Consider the following 21171-nt stretch of genomic DNA (forward strand, 5'->3'; position numbering starts at 1 on the left):
TACCCACAATGAACAGGGGCAGTTATAGATCGGCTGTAACCTGAGTCTGGGCACCTGCATTGTGCTCTATAAAGTGAAAGTCTTTTATAACATTTCACTGTTGCAGTCTGAAAAAGAGAGAACAAAGAGTGAGGCAGAGGCTCACAGTGGTACATGAGGACAGTGGACACATCTGAAGGCCGGTTACACATTTTCAAAGGTATATATTTCAATTAGAAAACCTTTAACTTACCCGGTACTCTTTTTTTTTTTTTTACAGTTCAGTCATTTGTTACTCATGACAGCTCTATTTGTTTGGGATTATTTACATGGGGAACTTTATTTGTAACTATTGCAAAGTGTAACATATTCTGTTCCCATTGCAAATGAACAAAGTCTGTTATGTTTTAAGATGTTTTTTTCCATTTTCTTTTCATTTGAACTGTCGGGAAACTTCCCTGAACTTTCATTGATTCTCTACTCTTACAACAAGATAATGTAAGTATAAAATAAAAACAGTAATCAAATCCTTATCATTCTTGCCTTTCCTGTATTTTAACATGAAGTCAACTTTATTTCAGTTATAACAGCCAAGGTGGACCAAAGTGCTGTACATAAAGTTCAGTTAAATGCAATACATCCAAAATGTAAAAACAAGTCACTCATTTATGAACACACCAAGACAACCAAACAATGGGAGCTCAAATGTTGTGCTTCTAGCTACATTACAGAATGCAGACAAAGAAAGTCGATTATACTTACAGATGGTATCAATTAAAATCTAATCATATAGGTTTCACATACTCAGTCCATTAAGTTCAAATCTCAACTTTTCCTTTTGCATCCTGAGGGAGAAAGACAACATTTCCTTAATGTACACCTCATGTATGATGTCAGTCCATTCCTCAATGGATCAACTATTTCCTCCTGATAGATTTTTCACTTGTTGCCAATAGCAAGGCAAGTCGTTTTTTATCATTGCTATTCAGATTCTCCTGCATTATGTCACCAAGATAAATTGTTTCACATCAGAGAGGAATGTTTGCACCAACTACATTATTTATATGTGGACCTGTTAAAGTCTGTTGTTTTTAAAGTAAATCACTATATTGCCATCCAGGTGCCTTTAACGCAAGTGTATGAATTTATAGAAGTTGTCTCAGTGACACCCATAGGTTTCTGAAGAAGACTTTTAAAGCCCATCAACGCCGGTCGCCATGTTTAAAATACTGTCTCAGTCAGCCGAGCAACAGGCTGAGGCGGGCCTGAAGCCTCCTGGCAAACAGCAACTTATGTCAGTCTGATCAGTCACACGTCTTATCAATAACCTTTTGAGACCTTCATGAAAATAAAAATAAACAGGGCTTACAGCGTGTGCTGATAAACACGTGAGCTGATCAGGTCAACTTTGTGTTTTGTACCAGGCTGTAAACGTCTCGCTGTCAGAATGGGCTCTTTAATAGGAGATGTTAATGGGACTTTTGGAGCCAGCCTCAAGTGCATACAAGACGAGTATTGTCTGTAGTTTGTCTGCATTTTCATTTTTCACCATCAGAGGTTTGATGGATGCAAACACAGGACCCTTCACATTTGCACAATATTATCCAGACGTTGTCATGCTCTTAACTTGAGCATATGAGCGTATGTCTTAGGGCGTATGTCCATGAATCCATCAGGCAGTTACTTTTTTCATTTATCAAGGCACCAGATCATTTTCTCTTGATTTCTATCCCTTTATTCAAAAACAGAACATGTAAGCATCAGAAGGCTGTAAACAGACCCCTCAACTGTCTGCGTGTGACCTGAGCAGCTCAGCACCTCAGTCAGTGAAATTATAATCACTTGACACAACAAATTCATGATTAAATATGCTGTCAAAACTTTAATTGATCTTTTTCTACCCAGAGCTACATGCAGGTGCTTTATTTAATCTGGCTTTACTATTTTCTCAAGTGACAGTTTTGAAATGATATCGCCCCATAAGACAAACTTTGTCTCCACATGCTGAGAATTACTCGATCAGGAGATGCTGCCTGCGAGTTTTTGATAATGTAGTTGTTGTTGAATAATACGGTTTTTTTTGGTGAGTTGGTGTATGTACAGCAATCGTTTGGTCAGAGTGCTCTGTTCAATGGCAAGCGAGGCTCCTTTGTGGTAAGTAGAGAAAGGTAGGAGGGTGGAGGTTAGGGAGGAGCTGTGTGAAGGTATTATGAGCAGAGAAGGGAGGAGGACAGTGGGAGGGGAGGCTGAATAAAGGAGGGGTGAAGGAGAGGCTGGGATAGATCATATCAGATGACAGGGCTTCCTCCAGCAGGAGATGACCTGTCTGAGAAACCCCTCATTTCTGCTCAGACACCGGGCCCTTCTCTCTGCTGTGATAAGAGCCTGCTGGTGTCAGTGACTGACTCCAACACCTGTTCATTCAGGCAGCACGGAGGAAGACAGACATCAACAGACAAGCAGCGACTCGCACTGGCTGCTGTCAGGCTTCCCTCACTAATGTGAGGGTGAACTCCAGAGGTGGTCACGCTCTGTTTAACTGTACTCTGCTTCCTCTTTGTAATAATGCTTATTTTCTGTCTGCACAGCCACTAATGATAATGTAAATGCAAAGCAAGCAGGCACTCATGCTGTGTATGTATCTATCCTGCAAACAAAATATAGACAGTGGTATTTACTGTTCAGCAATCTGCTTCAAAAGGTGCATGCAGGGTGGAGGAAAAAAACAGGGAATAGAGAACTGCCTTTGTATTTGCCCCAGCACAAAAATACACCATTAGATATGTTGGAACAAAGTAAGGAAGGTGATTAAGAGATGTTCAACCTGAAATCAAAAGTTCGGTCTCAGCTGGGCCAGCTGTTGCTGAAGGCAAGAAATGAAAGCTTGTTGCAGTTAGAGGTCTTGTTTCATTTTGATTTTCAACAACAGAGATTTCACCACACACACCACTATAACAGCTTTAGCTTGCCCTCCAAGTGGATTCATGTCCAATGGAGAAAATGTCACCTTGCCGGATGTGTCCATTTTCTGTGATTTTGGTTTATTTGACCATGTTGAACGTGTTAAAATTGAGCCCGAGGAGGCGACAGGCCAAAGTTGTTGTTTGCTCACAATAAAATACAAGACTGTTATTTTCAGTGTGCCACGGATGATTGATTCATTTTCATGGTATGTTCCTGCAACCATGCACACCTGAGAACGTAGGCTGTTCAGTAATGTGATATACTTGGAGTCTTCCCAAAGCGCTTTATCCATTAATCACTCATTCACTGAGATTGTGAAATTGTGTAAGTACACGTAGCATTGCTAAAGTCAAAAGCTGTAGTGTGAAACCATCAACATAATTTTCTTTCAGTGTTAAATTTTTCCTGAGAAAATGAAGGCTGGAGAAGCAGATAGTGTTTCCTATAAAAGCTCGTCTTCAGTCTGGCTGTCAGATTGTCAGATATACTGCGTGACACTCAAGACAGTGACAGAGACTCACCCTCTTAAATTCCCAGTCCTTCGCTCCCCTGCAGGCACAATGAAAACAGTCCCATTAACCTCTGACAAAGACAAACAACCTCTGACATCCTCCTCCCACTGTGTGGAAGGAGGATGTCATCAGTTCACAAGGTAAACACACGCTAGCTGACGCTCATCGGGCATGTCTGTTTGCCGCCACACTTCTACAGCTTCTTTTAACTTCAGTTGACTTCAAAGACAGATTCTATTCCTTTGAGTCAAATATACCAAGAGGACAAATCCTCTTCTTTAATTGCTAGATTAATTGCAGTTAATTATACAAGGTGTTACATTTTCTCTGTAAAAAAAAAAAAAAAAAAAAGTTTCCTTTTGTTTTGTTATTGAGCATTACTTCCTCAGTGATTAATGGACATTTTCAACATGTTATCAAAGATCCTTCTTTGCTTGTTTTTTATTTTAACAAGTTCCTAACAAACGTTTATCCAACTCCTCAGCACTGGACGCTTCACTTATGGTTAGGGTTGCACTACAGGTATGTTATATTGGTGCCAAACCTGGCAACCTCGCTGTGACAGCACAAGTTTGGCTTTGCGACAACCAGTTTGGCAAGAAAGCATTGTCATAGAGTATTGTAAAAACTTCACAGTGAAAAGTTAGAGAAGTTTCCCTCCAGGCACACAGATAAACTATAGACTGTAAATATTGATGGACAAAGCCTTGAGTGACTTCACCTATCTGTTACTGCAGATCTGGCAATGCTGTCTCACCCCAACTTTCAGTCAACTCGACGACAATCTGTCAGGATGGGGGGAAGTGAGGCACAGGTGTGGACCCCGGAGTTTCTTAAAGTGACCCAAGAAAGATAACCACAGAAAAGCGATGAATTGGAGAGGAGGGAGGGAGCAAACAGAAGTAAAGAGCCAAAACACCCTTCTAACCTAAATAATCCTCTGAAAATGATTTTAAAAACCTTGACTCCAAACCTAATTGTCCAAGAGGTCTTAACACTCACACAAACTTCATTTCTTCAAATTTTTTTATTTGCCTCTCATCTTGATTCACATTCAAGATTCATGGCTGGAGTGAAAACAACATGTAAGAGTTAGTCGGAGATAGTAAGTCCATCCTGCTAACTGTGGAGTTTTGTTTTTTTGTTATTTCTGACACGCCAACAACATCCTTCTTCTTTATTCAACTTCTATCGTAGAGCTCAGAGGACAAAACGGGTGTGTGCGACGCAGATATGATATGATGCACAAGTACGGTACGTTTGTGTCCAAACTGATTAAATGACCCAGGATTTGGAGTCAAGTCAGTTCTAGGTCGGGTTCCCCATAGTGTAAAACCAACCTTAGATCCTAAAAAGAGCTCTTCCTCTTTTTTAAGTCACACAATTCAATATTATATCAAACCAAGAAGGCATCGGAGGAAGACACTACAAAGCTTTTTAACCACCCACAGAGACAGCATCCTACACAACATGCACAGAGTCAAACTGCAAGAAAAGACACAACGCATTCAGCAGAGGCAAATATAATGCTGGTTAAATGTCACTGTACATGTTACTGTGCTCTCTCTCTAAATTTTGCAACGCCCTTAAAAAACGCCCTACTCCTGAGGCTCACCTGTTGGGATAACAGAATCAAGAGTTGACCTTTTAAAGACAGGAGTCATGTTGTGACTTTATGAACTACAGGCATGGAGCCACAAGACAAAGACGTTTCTTAAAAATAGACTTGACTTGTGAATGGTTGAACTGATCAGCACATTTCAAATCAACATGAAAGAAACCGTGTTAGTATCATGTTTTTGTCATGTTGTCCACCCCTACTGTAAAGCTTTATTCAAAGCTGTAATGATTGTTGCACTTTTTAATGAGAGCAGGAAAACTAACTGTATGAAACCTGAATACAATTTATATTTTATTTGAAATACTTTTTTAGCCTCGTTCTTTTATTAGTACCAATACACCAAGACAAATTCCTCATATATGTAAATCTACTTGGCAATACAAAAACGATTCTGATTCTGAAATAGCCACAGGTTTCCCTTTTTGAAGTTTGATCATGTGATCGTTTGTTGCAACCTCTTCCTATGCAAAAGTCAAACACAAACTCACAAGAAGTGCCGACAGCTGTTCAAGCTCGTGTTTTTGTGGTGCTAACCTTTTAATATTCAAATAGCATTAAGGGGATGGCACCATCAACACGTTGCATTGAGACATATTGGCCTGGGAACCAGACGAACCTGTAAGTTCATGTTTTTGTTTGATCTGGCAGATGTGTCTGCTTTCCCTCCTGTTCAGGCAGATTTCTATACAGCCCGATTCAGATAAGACAAACAACAAGGAAACTGAACAGTATAGTACAAGTTTAAGTAAGAATTGAATTGTGCCTGTAAAGTCATTTAATGCCAAATGTCCATGTGGTGTTGGACTAGAAGAAGCATAAATAAATGTTGGGACCAGATCATCTGCCTATCACTGTCACACATATTCCTTATATCTGTAGTGTCAGTGCACATTTTCTTTTTATATAATATCAAGCACCTTCACCCGAGCTGTTTTATCTTATCCAGAGGTGTTGTTGCTGTTGTGGCTGTAGAAGTTGGCATACTCTTAATTTATGCCCAGGATGTTTTTTTTTAATTGCAACATTTTAGTCAGACTTATATTTAAATGTTATGTAAAGATTTTAATGTTATAAAACGAATACTTTACAGGACAAAGACCAGCTGAGGAGAATAGAGCTTCAACTTTGCCCACAATGATCATAAAAGTCCCTCAGAGGAGATTTAACTTCTGCTGCTTGACTTCAGGGAGTAAGACTAATTATGAAATGTATATTAGCCATGAAAGAGGTGCACTCAATACTGGCCCACACACTATAGAGGGAGGTGATAATGATGCATTTTGAACTATTTCTTATTCCTCAGCAGTATTGGGGGTGATACGATAGAAATGAGCACGTTAGATTACTCACATTACTTTTTAGTTGTAGCAAGCAAAAAAACACTTTAGTTTTATATTTCAGAGGACATATAACCTTAATAGGATGCTTTTATTTCTTGACATTTTCATGTCAGGAATTCGGGGTTGATGTGATGTATTTGTGGAACAATTATCCGCTCACATCTTTTTTTTAAATAAATGTAACGTTCCTTTTAGCAAACACAACCTAATGAGGTGTTTTCCCCTTTAGATCTCCCACGCACGACCATAAATGAATGCGTTATTAAAGGGCCCTTTAAACGGTGTTGTCATGCCCTTTAACTGTGATTTCTCTGTGGGGAAATCATGAAGATCAATGGAGGTAAAAAAAAAAAAACATCCATGTTAGCCTGGATCTTGAATCTAATATAAACCATTGAAATAACCTGTTTACTTTCCAATCTGGAACATTTTCATAGGTAAACACTGATAACGTTGATTCTGACCCAACAACCTGTGAGCAAACACACATGTACACACACACACACACACACACACACATGCACACACACACACACACACACATACATGCACACATAAAATATCAGTTAGCTTTGGGGAACTTGTGAGGGATTATCAACATCAAAGTCAATAGAAATGTCAGCCTGGCTATCTTTGGAAATGCCAGCAACCCTTTGCATATCCGTACCACACACCCAATACCCCCAACACACACACACACACACACTCTCTCACACGCTGACACATACACACACACCTGCCCCTAGCAGAGGAGGTGATTAAAGCTGCTCTGGCGAGTGTGGCTTTTGATCTCCAAACATACTGGAAAGCACTTAAAGGCAAAGCAGGCAGTTAAGCAGCAGAGACCGATGACATCACACCCAATCAGGGTCTCCCACAGCCCCTCAGGGCCCCACCCTGCAGCACTATCAACTAGATTAACAGGATTAAGCAAATACACCCAGCTCAGGTCGAATGTTATGGTAATATTCAGGCAATTCCAGGTCATCAGAATGAGGTGCATGGACTATTAGGGATGTTATGATGGGCTCTAGGAGGAGCTTTAATGTTTGAGTGGGGCTGGAAAAAAGTGGTACAATTTTCTATATTTCTCTTCTTTATATAAAAAAAAAGTTTTGTGCTTGTTATTTTTTAACAATATGAGTACCGTGGTGCTATGTATCCGTGTAACGACTTTTAAAGATGTCAAAAACGACTTGATCTCTCTTTTACCTCTGTCAGTGAAATGTTCCTCCTCAATATGTTACAGATTCACAGTCGCTGCCACTCTGACCTGTTTTGATAAAGGTGAGTGTTGGGAGTAGTGTATTACTCAGTAACAGCTACTGTAACTCCACAACAATGTGCCGTAAGTAATAGATTACTTTCAAATTTAATGAGGCCGTTACAATTAAAGAAATGAGAAAGCTCTCGGTACTTGTTAGATGACGTGATATAACCGACGACTACACAAGATGGAGGTTTAATAACGCCAGATTCAGCGGCAGCAGAGGCTACGCTAACGTCCAGGGGAGGTGAACTGTTTTGAAACGCCGGAGTTAAAACCTTCTCAGCTCAAATGAGAAACTTGACGTCCAATCGTATTCTCAGAATCCTAATATTATTACCAGTCATCCCTGTGGAGACTTTACAATGCTGGTGATGTTTTGTCTGTTTGTCCTTTGTCTGTTTTGAGGGCAAGAATATTGTAGTGACTTGTAGTCTATGTGCACCGCCAAGAAAAGCATAGCCCAATTCCAAACTGTAGAAGCACCAAGCTACACAATGCGCTTCTACTAAACAAGATGTCCAAGACGTCAGCCGTCGATCTATAAACCAGGAACCATGAAACAGACTTACTGTACTTACTTCCATATCAATTGAGGAGTCTTTTGAAATCAGAGACCCAGAAAAATACATGACCATGATGTCCTTTGAAAGTTATCAATTTAACAGAAACGTGTAAAAGAAAATATTCAGGAGAATTCAACACTTATTTGAATAAGACAACTATTTTTTTAAACTGATAAATGAAAGGTAGAACACATGCTTGTCATTGGTTAAACAGTATATTTGTAGTGTTCAACATTTCTGAAAAATAAAAACACATTTGTTAACAAACTGAGATCACTGATGACCTTAGACCTGTTTGTTAAACCTCATTAAAGCGGTGATATTCCTGGGAGTCTGTTTACAGTTCAGTGGGGGTAAAAGCCCATAAAGCTTTCAGAAGCAGAATAACACAGACTGAAATAGATCCATCAGACCTCATGGCCCCCTCCCTCCATACTACACAATGAAGAGGAAGCTTTGTGGACCTCTGACCCCGACTCACTCATCTCCATCCACAGGCCGGTAACAGGAGACTGCAGAGCCTCTCAGTGTGTCCGGGGACCTGCACCGCCTGAGGCTGCCAGCCACAACGCAGCTCATCTCAAACGTCCACCCCCCCCCCCCCCCCCCCGCAGCTGTCCTCTCATCCTCCACAGACCTCACCCTGCAGCCCTCAAAAGCCCCCACCCTGCACCACCCTGAGCCAGAAAGGAAACAAACAGAATGGATGACTTTGTTTAAAGATGACCCCATAAGCACCCCTCACCCTGCCTCAGGTATCACAACAGATGCAGCTCCTTTCTGGAAACATGAACTTTTAGTCTTGATTAAAAACACCAAACAGAGAGTCACAGCTAAACACACACACACACACACACACACACAAACACACACTAAAAACTCATGGTAATGTAAAGTGCTTGGCTCGCTGTGTGGAAGGTGAATTGAGCTTTTAAAAGAAGCTTGACTACATGACAGCTTTTCCTCACAGTTGTTTTTTAACCTGTAGGTGGACGCCAAAGAAAGAGGCTTTGTCTGCTCTTCGGTTATTAAAATTTCTACATATTCATTTAAATCATGATAACACACTTACTGGATAGCTTTACAAATTACTTTTGATAAGGAGTGTGTGAAGGCCTTTTCAATTCATTTGACAGCATTCTATCACTTTTTTACGCGTGTCCTGTAAGAGCTGAACGTTTCTCAGATACAAGATAAATACGAAACACTCTTCTGCAGCAAGTTGTGTACTACAGCAATGAGTTCCATCAAACTAACTTTATTCAAAGTCAATGCAAATGTACGTTTCTCTTTTGGCTTGCAAAAGTTATCATCTATATAGCTACTGAATTAAACTTCCTGGGTTTGGAAAGAAGTACTTCATGTAGCCTCTGTCGAATCTAGATTTTTTTGGACTGGAGTGGCCCAACTATGCAGTATATGTGCATACAAACATAAATGAATGGCATTTAATTAACCTGCCTTGTTAGAGTCCGAAATGTAACAACGAACCGAACTGTTATATTAAAAAAAAAGAGGTAACCAAATCCAAAATGTAATAACTGGTCGATAATGTAACAAAATGCATTTTGTTTGACAGATGAATAAATGGTGTCACTGTTTTACAATATTACACGTGCCTCATCATATCCTTACTGGTTTTACATCAGACCAAAGCAAAAGGCTCTGCTGAACCTTCAAAAGTGTTTGATCAGAAGTTACTGAGCAGTTTTTTTTTTTTCCAGATGCAGTGATGCTTGCTGTGCATGACAAGTCCACAAGAGAGAGCAGGGAGGAGAAAAGCACAAACAATGTTTTCACCCTTGCAGTAAAAAAAACTGCAACCTGAATGAAGTATCCGTTATATTTTCAAATAAATAAATAACAGTGTCTCACTCACAAATGTTCACACTTAAAGTACACAAAAACGTTGTGGTCCAGCAAACCTTCATAATTGAATTAAACACATTGAAGTGTTTTGACACGCCAACCATTGATGGAGATGTGTGGCTGCTCTGAGAGCTTTTCTGAGAACCTAATTGAATCCAGGAAAACTGGAAACCGAACCATCCTGCCAGCGTGGTTTACAGTTAAGGGCAGCTCTGCCAGGACCCTGCATGTTGCCATGGCCCGGGTCCTACCTGACTGAAAACGGACCATGAGAAATAGCTTCACAGCAGTGGTCGTGGCAGGTTTTAAATACTGTTTCAATCATTAAAATCTCAGCTCCAGCATGTGTTTGCTATAAGGGCAGAGCAGGGAGCCTCAGCGGTAATCATTTAATGTCTTAACTACATCAAAAACCCCAAATTCCTTGGCAAGAATGTTCTAACTTGTGATCTGATGCATTTATGATCATTTCTCTTGGCTGGATGGATATGAAAAACTCGAGTTGGGTTTCAGTAACGGAATCTGTTTTCTAACAAAGTTATTTTCCAAACAGTGGAGAGAGGGAACAATAACATCTTTAAGATCTCGATGAATGTTGAACGTTATTTGAATTTGGTGAAATATAATGTAAAATAGTGCTCTGAAATGTGGAACATTTTTTCTTATGTTATTTTATTGTGTTACTGTGTTGATAAAGTAACATCCTGGAGGTGTTCAGTGTGGTGCACTTTGGCGCCCAAATGTGACTTTTATATCAATCAAAAGGAAGTGACAAAAGTGCATGCGATTAATGCAGCACATTTGTTCTATGCATTAATTTCAGACCTAAATCACATTGCAATTAACACATACATGCTGACAGTCCTGGACATTTGAGAAAAATGTATTTTTGCCTGTTTCTCTAATCCTTCTCCAGCAACTGGAACCTGCTAGACTTTATTTTTAATGCACAAAGTGTTTTGCCACTCCTCTTCTACAGCACCATGTTGATTTCTAATCTTTTTGCTTTCTCTTTAGTCAGATCTTCTCACAGGAGTCCGTTTTATAGATGTCTTGTTAAGGAGATGATGGAGGAAAGGTCAAAGGGTCATCAACATTACCAGGGAGATAAGTACCATAAGGAAATATAGTTGAAGTAAGTATGTAATTCTATCACTATGTATGTGTGGTTTGCTTGAACGGTACGAAGAAAACACATTAAATCATTAGGCCGGGCCAGAACTCTGGGAAAGTGTGTAACTGTTTCCCCTGTTTAGGTTTCCAAAGTAACCTTTCAGCAGTTTGAGATATTACTGTGCACAGTGAGCAGGTCTTCTACTCATGCCGCAGCCACAGTCCTGAGCATTAGAGCTTAAAACTTGACGGAAAGACCTAGAAAGATCTCCTGACCCGCAGGGCAGAAAGATATCAAATGAACAGGCTCATTTTACAACCGCATAATGAGAGGAAATAGTGCCGGCACAGTTTGATTTAGGCTTCCTTCTCTTTCTAAATGTTCTAATCTAGATATATGGGTAATTGGCTGCTTGAGTGAGTGCAGAGATCAGGGCAGGGGCTGTTGTGTCAGTGGCTTGGGTCTCAGGTTTCAGCTGGAGATGGATGAATGAGTTTTCTGTCATTGTGAATGCATGCAGAGCCTCAGGGCCGGAGCTCCAAACAAACAAAACACTCATCCATTCACGATGAGATGGGAAAGGGCATCCTCACATCCAATACAGGGAGCTCACATAACAAGAAGCAAAGCAAAAAATTAAGACTTAGAGGCATCTTAGTGACTAAATTGTGATTTTCTTGAAGCCTCTTTTTATACAGGGGATCTAAAAACGATCTCTTAAATCTGAAAAGTTGGCTGCGTGTATCCCGGTGCAACAGATATACCAGCGCGGACACACTGTACGTTATTACCACATTTGTGGTCGCCACCATCACCCATTGCACCCCCGACTGACAATTCATCCCCATTCATTGTGTTTTGCAAGCTGTGCCTTAATGCAGACCTGGGTGGATTAGCGACTTCTTTTTACGATTTATTTTTGGGCTTTGTTTTTGCCTTTATTGAAAATAAATGGATATAGTTGGAAATCCGATAGAGAGAGAGATTGGGCAATGACATGTTTGAAAGGAGCCACAGGTCGTATTCAAACCCAGGCCGCCCTCTCTGACGACTGTAGCTCCATAAATGGGGCATGCAAGGGAATTAGCCACTGCGCCTGCAGCGCCCCGGGCAACATCTTTTCTCCCTCATGAGGCCACAATTGTGCATTTAAAGAAAACAGTGGTATATTGTTCTGTATTAAAATAAATGTGGCATGCTCTTTTGATTGAAAGACTCCTATATTAACGCTAACAAGTGACCAGCTGAGTTTGGCAGTGTGTTTGTACTTCACAACTTAACTTAACTAAAAGTAGTGTAGCTAGTTAGTGCAAACTCCACAGAGTGTAAACAGACAGTTCTGAGAGAGCTGCACAGAAAATCAGCACGTTGTGGACGACGCTGAACACAATAGAAGACGTCACTCAGTGTCTTACATATACCGTTTGTGACATATATTCCAGATTCTACTGTAATCGTCTTGTGAAGTGTTGTGACAAATCATTTGTAACATCGGCACGATACAAATTAGGATTGATGGTAAATGAGGTCATGAACCCAGACATGACAACATTTGCTTGCTGCAGGTATTCCAAAGGCTAACATTCATCTAAATACAAATGGTTCCCTGCTCAAACTGATACTGGTTCTTGGTATAATACAGCTTTATAGTTTTGGAAATTATGTCTGAACACATATTGATAGACAGACAAATGTGATTATTTGGCATGAGCATCATAATAACATTGGGCCAACCAGATGCTTTGTTTGACTGTTTTAGCACACATGCTAATTCTCACATTCTCGTCCAGGAGGCTTTTTAGAGAAAAATAAGATATATAATAATGATAATGACGTGGTGGTCACAGTATGCTGTTGCAAATGTCCAAATCCTAAAAGTCCCAACAGTTGTTTGAGCTCCGCACTCTTCAGCTTCACTCCCCATGTCACCCTCTCCAGTTATATCCCAGTTTACTAACATTTAATCTGTTGTTGAGCAGGCTTCTACCGTCATATTGCCAATTTCCTCTTGAATGCAGTTTCTGGTCTTAGACCCAAACTTAAACTTGCCAGTTAAACCGTTTCTTACTTAGGTTATATCTCATTTACCAAACGTCTGTTAAATAACTTAAGTGTCTCAAAGGGTTCAATTTGAGTAGAAAAACCTCTTCAATAAACTACAGAACTGTCTATGCGCAACCTCACAATAACAGAATGACTGTACATGAACAAACAACAGACAAAGGGACAACTCAGGCATTGAATTTGTTGGACTGAATAAAAGTATATGGCAAATGACTTTTGAGGTAGAGTTCTGAGAAAAATGCAGAGCTCCTTGCCCGTGCTGCAGGGCTTCAGGCCTGGTGTGAAGCCAGCCTGGCTCAATCTCTGTTTCTTCTTTCTCCTCTCGACAGGCTGCGGCAGGGTTTCTCCCCACCAGAGGTAATGATGGCCTCATTTTTGGCCGAGATTTGGAAGGAACAGGAAATTCTATGGCTGTCCTCGGAGGAGGTTGTTATATTACTGGGACGCCGCTAATAAAGACTGGTGCCGGCCTGGGATTCCACGTCTTGCTGCCTCTCCCTCCCTCTGAAGTCTTTCTCTCCAGTTCTCCCTTTCTCTCTCCCTGATCATAGAGAAGTGCCTCAGTATTTGGGGCTCATCGGAAAATGCATTCATCTCCGATAGACGCACAATAAAATAAATAGGTCTTTGTCAATTTGATCAGTGTCACCGACTGCTACTCGTGCTACGATTCGACAGCTGTTCTGTATAAATCACAACAGTCACTGTGCAGATTGTTCACTTCCCAAGCCTGTGATGAAGCTGCCAGCCACACTCTGGCAGAGTTTCCTGCTCAGGCCTCACACAGTGTTAATACCCACACAATCCATCTCCCTCCATCCAAGTTCTTCCTGCTCAGCCAAAGATGATATCTGAGGGAGAGGGAGCTTTTTGAAGGAGAAAGGCTTTGTCTTCGTCTCATCTCAGGCTGGCACACAAGGTGGTGTTAAGTCTCAGTTTTCAGACATGCTGACCAGTGTGTGCTTCACATATCATTGTCTCAATGTTCTAGTATTTTATGGGTATGCAACCATTATTATTACGCTGTTGAATAATTTCTTTTCAAGTCCGTTGATTGTTTACTGCCAAAAATGAAAAAAGAAAAAAAAAAAGAAAAAAAAAAAAGGGGCAACTGAAAAGACAAAGGCGAAGTCAGCTGCTTAAAATGATTCATAATCAATTAATAATGGCGTTATCTGACCTATTCTCAATACTGGAAACGTGTCGAACAAGTTGTTGACTCAAAATAGTGAAAAATGTTTTTCCCTCCCCAAACAATATCATAAATGCCACAACAAAACATACACAGAGTGTTGGCGAAACCACAAGATATCTTTAAAGAAACCAAATGTCACTTTTCCAGATTAAAATAATACTTTTAATGTCGATAATAACCTGTAGCACTGTTAATGCAGTTCTCTCCGCAGAACTTAACGCCACTTATTGATCACGGTGTCAAGACTCAGAGGTCCGAACAAAACCTGAGCTGTGGAAGTGTCGCCCACCTGGGGGAGGAGTGACTGCATGGAGGGAAAATCTCCAAACAGCCTTTTTGAGCTCACGTTTTCTAAAAAGTAGAGGTGGTAAAAGACAGAGAGGATTGACTTTTCTTGTCATTTTGGGGTTTGTTCTGCGAGAACACAGTTGGTAAATGTCACATTAGCTAAAAGATAAAAATTAGCAAAGACGACATAACTCTGATAATTCAGTGTTTGCAAATACCTTCCTCCTCTCCAGCTCTTCTCTCAAATATTGTCACTTATGCCAAAAAAATACACAATAAAGGCAACTGTCATTTCGCAAATTATTATTGCAACACTCAAGGCTTTGAAACTGCCATCCACAAACAATCAGGTGACGTCATGTTGGCAGCTTTTCATCGTCTGCTTTAGGATGGGACATACTTTGTTCAACTGCATGGCCATGAAACGGCCATGTCCGCTTCTTTCTTTGTAAGAATGAACAGTTTCTCATGTTAGAGAAGTCAAACACAAAGCTTGATACTAACACGGCTAAGTGCTGTGAGATGTAGGATTCTTCCCTCCATTTTGGGTAAGGAGCATTGTTATAGAATGAGTCATTTAGCAAGGTCTAACCCCCACCAACATGGTTCTCATTACGCTCACCATAGCCTTGAGTGTGCTGGCATACACCCCCACTGCTCCTCCCCTTTGGCAACACACACACACACACACACACACACACACACACACACACACACACACACACACACACACACACACACACACACACACACACACACACACACACACACACACACACACACACACACACACACACACACACACACACACACACACACACACACACACACACACACACACACACACACACACACACACACACACACACACACACACACACACACACACACACACACACACACACACACACACACACACACACACACACACACACACACACACACACACACACACACACACACACACACACACACACACACACACACAAGCGAGAGAGCTCTGCAGTGTGGATATTTATACCTAGGTCTGTGTTTCCCATTAGGACGGCTGTGCCTCTGTCTCTACTCACAGGAGAAAATGCAGCGGAGTTCAATCAGCTCGCAGGCATTTCCCCACACTCCCAGCAGTTTTTAGGAAGGGAAATCCACAACAAAATTAATGCAACAACGGAGATCTTTGTGTGGCGTCAGGGATTAAAGACTGTTGGTGCTTTATTGTCAACTACATTTAAAAAAAACAAGTAATGGAAATGATGTGCTCAATTTGAATTTAAAGCAGACAACATGTTTCAAATAAGTTGGAGGAGTGGCAACAGGAGTGGCAACAGGTTAGTCACATGTAGGATTAGGTAAAAAAAGGTATCCAAGAGAGGCTGAGTCTTTCTGAAGTCAAGATCTTGGGGTGTTCACCACTGTGCTGGCAAATGGTACAACAGTCATAGCTACAGGTTTTGCTGCACACGTGCTGCCAAATAGACAACTTTTTGTATTCAGCAAAGTCCTTGCTTATTTTGGCGAGATCATGCCAAATAACACTCTGGAGTTAAAGAGTCTGGGTGATGAACTCACATTCCTACAGTCCCAACTTATCACCCATTGAAAATGTTAGGAGCAGTAGGAAATTAGACAAAGGAGACTGTAAGCGGTTCAACAGCTGTCGTTGGATGAACGGTGCCAAATTACATTTTCAAAGTTATAGAAATTGGTCTCCCCAGTTCCCCAAAAGCTTTCAGAATCAGAATCAGGTATGCTTCACCACACAAGGAATTGCACAAAACATAGAGAAGATAGAGTGGAGTGTGGTGATTATAGTGTCTGGTGGGGCCTTAAAGGCAAAAATCAATTAGGGCCCCTCCAACTGGTGTGTCGCAATGGTTGAAAAACAAAAGAAGAGGACCAAATTTCAGAAACAAAAGGAAAACCTACTTCACAAAAACTTAATCCAAAATGTCAAAAACACGAGGAGGCACGAGGTACAGGAGCAAACGACAGTAACCACATACGACATAAGACAATGAACCGACACAGAAGGGAAGAAACACTGAGACTAAATAGACACAGGGCTCATTAAACACAGGTGGAGACAATGAGGGCGATCAGGACAGGGAGGGAAACACACAGACAGGAATCAAGACAACACTGAGAACTAGAAAGTAAAGCAAAACTGAAGAGACAGAGAAGTGAAGAATGTAACAAAATACAGAGACACAAAGAGAAGACATTACAAAATAAAGACTGAACAAGTAAACAATCAATCAACACATTAACACCAAACTACGCAGGGGAAACAAGCAACACTAAGGAATAAAGACTAAAACAAAAGAACTCAAAACTCTGAACTGTAACATAAAATGATCAAACAATGACAGCAAGTGTCCTCACTCATCTTCCTCATTTTTCCTGTTTGTTTTTTTTATCTGCTACTAGATGCTTAATGCTTCTTCATTTTTCTATTACTTCTTTGACAAACTTCGGCTTTCACGACAATAATGCTGCAACACTTAGCAGGGCAACAACAGTGGGTCCTGTGTGATGGGGCCCCCCTTGGGGGCCATTGCAAAATTGTTACATTTTGGGTCACTGCTTTGGTTGAACTTTGTGAGCCCTCAGGGGGGCCCCAAGCAGTTCCAGGCCTTGTCTGTTTTTAAGTCCCGCCTCTTCATTTAAATCTAAGTAATATGTACATTCAGAGTGCAAGTTTGGTTTCAGGGTTATTTAACAGCAACAGCTCTGACTGACTGTTGCCCGTCCATCAGGAAGAAACTGTTCTTATGTCTGCTTGTTTAGGCGTACAGCGATCTGTAACGGAGGTGTGAGGAGTCTCCACTGATGCTGCCTTTCAAAAGGAGTCTTTATTTGTCCAAAGACATTGACATTTTAAAAGTTTGACTTGTTGCATGTTGTCTTTGTTCTATTTGCGATACAATATGGGCTCTTTCAGTATTTTCCTAGCCTTTGCATTCTGTTCTTTTTTTATATTTAAATTTTACACAACACCACACTATTTTAAGGATATATTGTCCACTGTACACATTAAATAGGTTTTACATGGATGAAAACAAGACCAATTTGATATTGAAAATCAAAGCAGCCACTTTCAGGTATGATAATTTCACCAACCTGTCAGTTTAATAAAAAATAAAATAAAAACTGCAGTTCCTCATGTGGCCCCTTGAGGCTTGCTCCAGAAGGGAGTCAATCCATATAGGTTAACATGGCTGTCTTGAAAGTAGAAACAAACGTGTGGACAGCCAGGACTAAAACATCTAAAACAAGCTGACTTTTGTATTTGTGGTAACTATCGAGGGGAAAGCTCATATTTATGAATCAGAAGGGGCATTGACAGTTTGCATTATAAGTTGGTACAGATTGGAACAAGCTGCCAAAGACTCCTTTTTCTTTTATGTTGTCTCAACTGACCAGGCCCAAAGACTGTATGACATTTTTTCGTGCTTAAATCATCATTTTTATGATACTCTTCTTTGTTTAAATATTTAGTTTGATGCTATTAAAAAGTATAACATGATTAACAGCTATTGAATGTGACTCCTGTAGAGCTGTATGCACTGGATTATCAGGGTAGAATGATGGGAGGAAACGCAACGTACACTCACACGAGTCATTAAACTTTCCATTACCTGCTTCAAATATGCTCCGCTGTGGACTGTCTCGAGACCTGAGGGATCTTTGCTGTTTTATCAGTAAGTTAATTGTGTGATTTCGTCATGGAAACAGATTGACGTCAGTCGTGGCTCTTTGAGACACTCGACAGTGCAGACTGCGGCTCCAAATAGGCAGCATGTCAGAGACCGTCATGGGGTATTTTGGCTTTTTTTTTCGCTCTATGACCGGGCCAAACTCACATGCAAGTATACATGTCAACAAGTCCACAAAAAAATAGTAAAGGCTTTGTGTTCACGTTTCACACACAGAGTCATGGCTCCATATGAGGAAAAGGGAGGGCAGATAGATTCTCAGACATCTGGGTCAGACTGACCGGTAACATAGTAGACGTCACATCACACCACATACTGCACATTAACAGCTGTGTAACAGAGTACAATCACATGAATCTCATGAAGCACAGCTTGCCATCTAAACTAAGCGGGTGTCGGGTTGTATTCTCTCCATTTGCAAGTACGGCTGATTATAGCAGGCTTTTTTTTTTATTTAAGATTTATTATTTGGCTTTTTGTGTCTTTATTGTAGAGACAGGGAGAGAGAGAGAGAGAGAGAGAGAGAGAGAGAGAGAGAGAGAGAGGGGAATGATGTGGGGGAAGGAGCCACAGGGTTGCCTGCTTGGAGGACTATAGCCTCTGTGAAAAAGAGGCACACACATTAACCGCTAAGCTAACAGCATCCCAGCAGGCTATTTGTATTTTGGTATTATTCTCACACAGACATGATTTCTTCAGTGTTGACGTTAATTCTGAGTTAGAGCCTGTGTTAATTAAAACCATGAAGTTCAGTGTTTTAGTGATAATTTGCAGATTATTGTAAGCTTGTTTAAAGACTCCTCTGTTTTTCCTTTCTCTATTCTCTCTCAAGTTAACTCCCTTTAAGGCATAACATGGCTGAAATAAGTTCAAGTGAAAGTCCATTCTGAGTGATATAAGTAACCGCTCACACGCTACATACATTTAAACTGTGAACCTCTAATATAAAAGAGGTATGTGTGCTTTCCATGAGGACAGCCCTGGTTACTCGCATCACAGTGACAGTTTCCTTCTCCCTGTGTAGATCTTAAAGGCATGAAACTGTAGCTTCACTACTCCGGCCTTTCTTCTCCTGGCGGCTCTTATCTGTAGCTCTTTAAGACACAGTCAAGGTTGAAAACAGACGGCTTCCATTAGGGAATTTCATGCTCACATAGTTTCATTCAGCTCAGACTCAGACACAAAGTGCAGACACAAAAATTGAATTTGATAGTTTTCGTCTCTTCAACTTTCTTATCATTTTTTCCTCCTCTGGGGAGCAGTTAAGGTGCTGTGACACTCGGCATTGACAAACTGGAAGCTCGTGACTCTTTGACATGTATATCTATGGCTTTCTGTGTTATGAGACTAATGTGTAAAGAATGGGAGGCACTACTTTTTGTGGCTATAATAAATTAGATTTGAAGAATTAAAAAAAAAAGATTGTTTAAGAAATTCAAATATTTTACAGGGGATTAAATCACAAAATAAAGTTATTAATATAAGATCCTCTTGATGTCTTTGGACTGGATTACTGCTTTAGGTAGCTCATTGGCTAGAGCATTGTCTCCTAACCTGGGGTCTGGGCCCTCATGGATGCAACCCTAATATGAGGCAGACCCACTAAAGTCCATATTCAAGTTCAAATGACAAGATAATTATAACTTACAGCTCTAAGCAAAAGCATTATATATACATTATATAAATCTCTTTTCCCATTCGGAGACTCGGGGGTTGAGTTACACCCTAGACTGTTCGGCAGTCAGTCAAGGGACAGACAGAGATTTCAGTCACAGGTTAACCTCGTGAGCACCCACGCATGCACGGGGAAAAGAGACAGGACAGTGGAGCGAGTCAGAGTGGGGAACATTATAAAGAAAAGCCAGACTCAAACCTGGCTTGCCTGCTCTCAAGGACTTCAGACTCTGCACATGGAGAAGACCAACCTCTAGGCCATCGGTGTCCGGAGAACCCTAAAAAAAAAAAAAAAAGCAAAGACAACAGAATAAAACATATATATATTTTTACAGTGCCTAAATAATTATCTCAAAGGTTTATAATTTCTCTTCACAAGCCAAAGACTCAGCACAGATTGTTTGAAGCTGTGATCACACGTTACAGAAACTTCAATATCAACCTGCCTAATATGGATTCAACCTGATTTGCATGTTTGTATGGCCTGCTTCACGGAGAGGCTGTTTTTTGTGGGGAACAGGTTGACAGCCACAGGGCCCCTGAGGAGCCAACATTCATCTATATGAGATTCTAACATACACACCAACTGGATCATTGTGGATTTGTGTTTCAGGTGGCTTTTAAAAATGCAGGCAGGTGAACTACAGCCTTTTTTTTTGTTGAAAGGACCCTGCTGTTTGTCAGGGAGAGAAGTGTGTTGGTAGTAGCTGCGGCTGTGAAGTTGACACAGACACGATCGCAGAGCAGTAATTGAAATCTTCACCGACTGTAAATTTATCTCAGTGTTTTTATATAGAACTTAGCTGAAAGCAACAGAGACAGAGAGAAGATTGGGCAGATGGGGTAAGTGGAGATATAGATGAGAGCTGTGAAAGATAATCACCCCCCCCCCCCTCTCCCTGCATCTCCCAGCTCACTGTGCCCCTGTGATTGACACTGTGTTTGGAGCTGCTCCCTCTCCGTCTCTCAAGAGCAAAGCTTAACGGTTGCAATCTTTGATAA

The 21171-nt window shown here is 40.8% G+C and overlaps 1 long non-coding RNA gene across 1 annotated transcript in view; it reads right to left on the minus strand.

The window, feature by feature from the left end:
• Nucleotides 1–21171, minus strand: part of LOC306824298 — a 36934-nt gene that overhangs the window by 15338 nt on the left and 425 nt on the right. The window contains exon 2 of the long non-coding RNA XR_013779127.1: nucleotides 20369–20447. This is a non-coding gene — a long non-coding RNA (uncharacterized lncRNA). The remainder of the gene's footprint in view (nucleotides 1–20368; nucleotides 20448–21171) is intronic.

The sequence above is a fragment of the Symphodus melops genome (genome assembly GCF_947650265.1).
Source record: "Symphodus melops genome assembly, chromosome: 5".
Taxonomy (NCBI): Eukaryota; Metazoa; Chordata; class Actinopteri; order Labriformes; family Labridae; genus Symphodus; species Symphodus melops.